This window comes from Callospermophilus lateralis, chromosome 7 (genome assembly GCF_048772815.1).
Source record: "Callospermophilus lateralis isolate mCalLat2 chromosome 7, mCalLat2.hap1, whole genome shotgun sequence".
Taxonomy (NCBI): Eukaryota; Metazoa; Chordata; class Mammalia; order Rodentia; family Sciuridae; genus Callospermophilus; species Callospermophilus lateralis.
This window is the reverse complement of record NC_135311.1, coordinates 47989375-47996663: the sequence shown is the minus strand read 5'-3', so window position 1 is coordinate 47996663 and position 7289 is coordinate 47989375.

The window sequence follows — 7289 nt, the reverse complement described above, 5'->3', positions numbered from 1 at the left end:
TTATTGAGCACATTCTATAAGCCCAGAGTAAACCAAACAGGAAAAATCTCTACTCTTGTGCAGTCTAATTTCAAGCAAAAGATGGACAATGAACTTAATAAATTACTATATTATATCACATGTTAGAAGTAGTTAAAACTAACCAGTCTAAATCTGAAAGAAGAGGGAATGGTTGAAATATATTTTCTTTCTTTTCAAAAGTCCCAAAGATTTTCATACTCAGAAAAAAAAAAGACACACTTTTTAAAGAAACTTTCTGTAAAAAAAAACATGACCATTCATATAAAATGCCTTTTAGAAAAAAATTGCAGCCTGATACTGTAGCGCATGCCTGTAATCCCAGCAGCTCCAGAGGTTGAGGCAGGAGGGTCATGAGTTCAAAGCCAGCCTCAGCAAAAGCAAGGTGCTAAGCAACTCAGTGAGACCCTGTCTCTAAATAAAATAAAAATAGGGCTGGGGATATGGCTTAGTGGTCGAGTGCCCCTGAGTTCAAATTGAGTTCAAAAAAATAAAATTTTATTTTATTTTATTTTTGGTATCCCTGGTACCAAAAATAAAATAAAATTTGGATCAATTTGTTCCAAAAGTATCTATCAAGTGCCTTTTAGGCACAGAAGTGATGGCTACAAATGATGACAACACAATTCCTTCTCCTGTGGGCAAATATTTTCTCTTTGCCTAAGAATTTCCTGATGAAGAAACAGATCTGAAAAAGCATGAATCATCTGCATAGCACATTTACCCTAAAGTTAATGCCTTCTTTTTGAAGACTGCTTTGTTGTTTTTGCTGCTGCTGTTTTTGCTACAAGCAAAACTTATTAAACTTAGGGGCTCTTAGCCACATCCCCAGCCCTTTTTAAAAATCTTTTGTTTTGAGACAGGGTCTTCCTATGTTGCTTGGGGGGCCTCACTAAGTTGTTGAGGCTGGCTTTGAACTTGTGATCCTCCTGCTGCAGCCTCCTGAGCTACTGGGATTACAGGTGTGCACCACCATGCCTGGATTGAAGACTGATTTTGTGTTTGTTTTGTCATCTTCAAGTTTTCTGAAATACAAACATTTTTATTTATAAGTGGCAGAGTGGAGAAAGGATACTAGTCTTCACTGCTATCGATACAATTTCATTTTCACTGAAGGAAGGAAAACTTGCTTGTAGCTGTGTACCCCTGGCCACTCCTTATCCAAATGTGTTAACTGAGCCATGGAGGAAGGTGTCAGGGAAAGCATCTCCAGCTGCTGCACACTCCTCAGAGCAATCTGGGGGAAGAGAATGTAGTCTTCACAAGAATTCTTAAGAGCCACTTCCATGGAGTCTTTTCAACCCTAGGTTCATGTAATATTCTTAAGTGTTCCAATGTACAACTTGTGGAAGTTATTTTAAGGAAGAATGTGCCGTATCTAATGTCTTAATGTCATAAAATGCTCCAAAGAATTTTGTGGTGGAATACTCTTTTTGCCAGCCTCAACAACTGAGTGAAACTCTTGCCATTTCTTAGAAACTCTTCCCATTTCTCCAGGTCCTAGCCTCTCACTCTTCCTTTGGCAAAGCATCCCTCTCCATCCACATGCCAGGACTGCCAATCAGGTATAACCAAGTTCTTTGGCCAAGCGGTGTGCCTGGGACCTGAGCCAGACCAGGCTGATTCTCCTGGGATTTGAATCTTTAGCAGGGTGACTTAAGGTGAAAACATACTTGCAGCCAAGATTTTCTCATGGCAGAGCCCTGAAGAGATCTTCCATTAGTTCCTGCCATATAGATCTCCAAATTTAATTGAGCTATTTCATATATCCTTCCAATAAAATGTCCTGTTATTTGCTTGAATGGTTTCTGTTGCTTGCATCCAAAGAATCCTAATATATATCTACCCATAGATAGGTTGAAATATGTATTTAAACAATTATTCAACATATATATGTGTGTGTGTGTGTGTGTATACGTTGAAAATAGCAAAAATGATTGTTTATTTTCTTTCTCTCTTTTTAAAAGCCATCTGGATAAAAGCCATCTGGAATTTCACTCCTCAGCATACAAAAATATAGTTTAAATGTGTATGCCATATTTTTCTTAATGTATCGATAAAACGTTTATAAAATCAATTACTTTTGAGAAGCAATTATAAGTAGATCAAGACTTTTTTTTTAATGAAAAACTGCTAATGTTCAAATCAATTTTACAATGAATACCAACTCCTACCTCCAAAATGAGTTACTAATAGCAGAAACAAAGTGAATCACTGTAATAGCCGTGTAGGAGCAACTGTCATAGTCTTTTCACTAAAAAGTGCCATGTGTATAAATAGGTGCATACACATCCATTTAGATCTGTACCAAACCAACATCTCCTTACTTTATATTTGAGGTAACTTCTAACTGGAAAGCTTAATTTTAATTGGAAACTTTTCTGATAACCATTTAGTTTTCCGGCCATTTTCTAATTAATAGAGAGGAAGAAAACCTTTATTCAACATCACCTTGATCACTGGATTCTGATTTTTTTTATTTCTGAACTGACCAAAAACATTTAGATATAAGCAAGAAGGTTTTATAAACTTCAAAAATATAATATTGATGGTGAAAATATATATGTGTGCCTAAATAATATAGATAATTATAATTCGATGACCTGTATTTTTATAGAAAGCTCTCTGTGGCTTTGTAACCCTTTTCCATACTGCACTAGTCAGTTTTGAACAAGAAACAAAACTTACTCAGAGGGTTGGATGAAGAGACTTCAGGGAAGGGGCTACTTACGGAGACTGTGGGAAGGTCAAAGAGCAAACAAAGGATGTTTTTTGAGTGACAGGGACAAGGGGTGGAAACAGTGTTGCTCAGAATCAAAGGAGAAGCCAGCGCCAAGCAAGAGCGGCCACCCAGCTGCCGCCAAGGACATGGTGCAAATGCAGGGAGAGAGGGCAGAATTATTCTGCTGTCTCTCTCCCCACCCTCTGATCCACGCTAAGCCAAGCAGAGGCCAGATGGCAAAGGAGTCCTGGCAAGGCAGCTATTAGGAAACAGCCAACTCTTAGTGGATAGAGAGGTCCGTGTGTGGATGCGAGGTGAAACCCAGTGAATAACCAGCCACGGAGGACTCAGGCTACAGCCGACTCAGCGAGATTAAATGCCTGATTAAATTTACACAGCCCATAATCTCTGATCTGGGACTCAAATACCTGTTTCCAGACTCTCTAACGCCAGTCCTGTTTCCAATATGCTTTTGTGGTTGTTGGTTTTTTTTTTTTTTTTTTTTTTTTTAAAGAGAGAGGGAGAGAGAGAGAGAAAGAATTTTAATATTTATTTTTTATTTTTTAGTTATCAGCGGACACAACATCTTTGTTTGTATGTGGTGCTGAGGATCGAACCCGGGCCGCACGCATGCCAGGGGAGCGCTCTACCGCTTGAGCCACATCCCCAGCCCTCCAATATGCTTTGTTAATGGCTTCGCTGCTGATGACTAAGGGATGCAGTAGGTGTTGCTTGAGTCAAATGTGATGCTTGGTTTGAAGTCGAGCAAACTCAATAGGGATTCCTGTGGAGGTTCTTTGTTGTGTGTCTTCCATGGGGACGACGGGGTCCCTTAGGTGGACTGTCCAGTGAACCAGGTGAACACAGTGATGATGACTGTCTTGTTCTGGTGAGGTCACTAGATAATGCTGAAAGCCATGGGAGCATAGACAGGAACAAAGCAGCAAAGATGTTATCACATTGTGGGGGAGAGCCTGGCCACAGATGTCAGCAAGCCTGAGTTTGAATCTTCTCTCCCTCTCTCTCTCTCACCACTTGGGGTCTTGAACACTTAAGTCTCACTGCATTTATCTATTATTGAGGGTAAAAAATGCCCATGTCCTAGGATGGGTGTGAGGATTAAAACAATGTTTATAGTGCTTAATGTAGTAGTTCCAATGAACAATAATAGATATAATGTATTGGACTCTTCTCATACCATTATTTTCCATAAAACAGACTTCACTACTTAGGGCACAATAGCCCTCATGTCACAAATATGGAGACTGAGTCCTAGAAAAATGATTTGTCTAAGATCACATAGATCATTACCAGTGCCCCAATCTGAATTCAAAAACAGGGGTTTCTATTCTGGTATGCAATTCCAGGCAAGATGAAGTTCTAGTAGTTTTGCTGGTGGAGGCTTCTACCAGAAACTATAGAAATGTGCTTAAGCACACTTTTTTCTTGAACTTTCCCAGGTTGGTGTAATAGGCATGAGTTACACACTCTCTTCTGGTTATTCCTCTCATCAGTTTGCTGGGTCTCCTGTTGACATTTCAGACCTAGCCTTAGCAACGTTACTGTTTTTAAAATAAAGCCTGGTGTGCCCTTGAAGAATATGCCTTTCACCATGGGGTAATTGGTTTGGAATCCCGATGCCTTTCTTTATCATCACGTGGAGCTGATTTGTGAGGAATATGGCTTTGATGCTTGAGGCTTGGCTTTGCGCCAGGAAGTCATTGTTGGGGATTCTGGCTGTTTGATGTTAAGATGCAATCTGCTGAGGAGTTGACGAGGCCTATTAATAGGAATTCAAACACTGTGTCACAAGCTTCACCAGGAAGGCCTGGACAGGGAGGCCTGAATAACGATTCTGACAGAGCCAGGAGGCATCATTGGACAGGACAGTGTGCCCTTGACACCACCTTGGGACTCAAGGAGGCATCTGAAACATGCCAGCAGCTCCTGTCCGCGCGATCCTCACTTGATTCACTATTTTGGGCACACGATATGCCCCAATTAGGTGTCGGTCTTTCCCACAGGACAGAGCTCCTTAGAGGCAGGGATTATGTCATTAATTCAGAAAGCATTCGTTGAGTGCCTCTTGCCACTGCCAGGCATTGTAGAAGGAGCCAGGAGCCTTATTCTTCTTTGTGCCCAGCACCTCGTCAAGAGGCTAGCACATGGCAGACGTTCAGCAAGTGTTATGGGTAAAATACTACTCACTGAGGAGGCGAAACACAAACACTGCCTTCACTTGCACAGTGAATATATTTTGAATGTGATGTTTTCTCCAGATTGGAGGCATTACCCAAGTCTTTGGCACCAGGAAAATTAACTTGTGGCATATTTGTCATAACTGTTAAATGTGTTTCTGTTGATCTCATGATAAAAGGCTAGAACATTCCAGTTGATCAAACATTTTGACTGAAAGTTCATATTTGGTACTGTCAGTAAAGAAAAATAAGTTGAATATCTCAATAAAACATAAATCATTCCTTGATGGTCAAAAGGCAATGTGAGTCTCACAACCATCATTAAGAAACCATTTATCATTGGATAAGCCCTAACTGTATACATGGGGTTAAAGGTTTTAGATTAATAAAAGCTTACTCTGTTATTGTGATTTATTTATTTTTTATACACAATTAATGAGACATAGTTATGATGAGCTTCCCCCAGGCTACAGTTAATTATTTAAAAAATTATTTTAAAGAAGCAAAATTGTATCCACCCAAGGTTGTTTGTGAGAGCTACATACAAGAAATTCATTTGAAAGAAAATAGATAGCTCTCAGAAGGGAAGGCTAGAAGCCCAGGCTTAGGAATAAATGGCAGGAACCAAGAGAGGTTAGGCTGCAGGAAACACAGCCAAGCAGCTGTGTGGCTATACTGCCACTGGACCCTCATTACCGTGGCCTTACCAAAAGTGTTTCTGTGACAGGGAGCGTGAGGCCCACAGAAGCTGAGCCAAGGTTTGGGGACCACAGTCTAGATGCCAGAACAGGGTGAGATGGAGGATTTTGCCCCTTGAGCTTCTGTAGATAGAATTTGAGTCATGCTTCTCACAAGCCTTGTCTGTTAGCAGAGTAAAAATCAACACAAACAAGAAAACAAAAACAAAAAAAGGTCATTAATTACATAGACTGAGGGATTTTAAAACAAAGCAAACCATATTGTTTGTTATAATACCTTATGATGCAATCAATGAATAAATGTACAAAATATATGCAGTAGAATAAAAATAGACAAGTCAATAAGTGCATGGTAGATTGAGTAATGTCTGCTCCCCCCTAAGTGCCCCACCACCACCAAATTGTCCACATTCTAATCTTCAAAACCTCTAAATATGATGCTTTCATGGCAAGGGGATTTTGAATAAGTAATAGGTCAGGATCTTGAGACAGGAAGATTAACCTGGATTATCTGGGTAGATCCCATATTCTCACAGCGGTTCTGATGAGAGGGAGGCTAAAGGATCAAAGTCATAGGAGGATGTGTGACAGCGGAAGCAAGAGGTCGGACGGATTTATGAACAGTGCCAAGAGCCACAGAATGCAGGCAGCCTCTGGAAATGGAGTAAACAGATTCTCCCCTTCAGGAGGAACCAGTCCTGTCACCTTGATCCTAGTTCCATAAAACATTTTGAGACTTCTGACCCACAGACGTACAAGAGAATAAATTGTATTGTCTTAAGCCACTGAGTTTGTGGTAGTTACAAACAGTGACTGGAGGAAGCTACTGCAAATGATAAAGAAGAAATCTTAGCTATTTAAAGTCTGTAGTAAAAAATGTGAATTCTAGATAAAGAGGAGATTCCAGAAAAATGCAAGATAGAATAAAACACACTTCAAGTTCGTTTGCTGCACTGGGATTCTTCAATACTGTCTGTTCAGCTTCTTCATTCTGTCAACCAAATTCTTTATAATGGGATCAACATGGTGATAATTTTGAATTTAACTCCCTGAGCCCAGCAGTATGACTACCAAACATGTAAGAAAGAGATTCTATCTTCCACCAAATACAACATAAAGGCAAGAATTAAAAGAAAATACTATTTTCTGTGCTTTTACCTAGTTTTGATGATCTTTCTAATATCAATGAGGGTAGAACTAGAGAATGTACTAGGTTTTTTAGGAGAAACAAAGTAAGAGGTGTAAATACTTAGACTTTATATATTTTTAAGTAATTTAACAAGTCATAGAAATTAATAATGGAACTGATTATTAAAAGTGATTCAATCTTTTTTCTTTTCTCTTCCCTTCCTCCTCCTCCTCCTCCCCTTCTCCTCCTCCCCTTCTCCTCCTCCCCTTCTCCTCCTCCCCTTCTCCTCTTCCTCCTCCTCCTCTTCCTCCTCCTCCTTTTCCTCCTTCTCTTCCTCTTCTTCCTCCTCCTTTTCCTCCTCCTCCTCCTTCTCTCCTCCCTCTCTCTCTCTCTCTCTCTCTCTCTCTCTCTGTCTCTCTCTCTCTCTCTCTCTCTTTCTCTTTCTCTCTCTCTCTCTCCCCTAGGGATTGATCCCAGGGCCTCATTTATGTTAGGCAAGCTTTCTACTATCAAGTTACATCCCT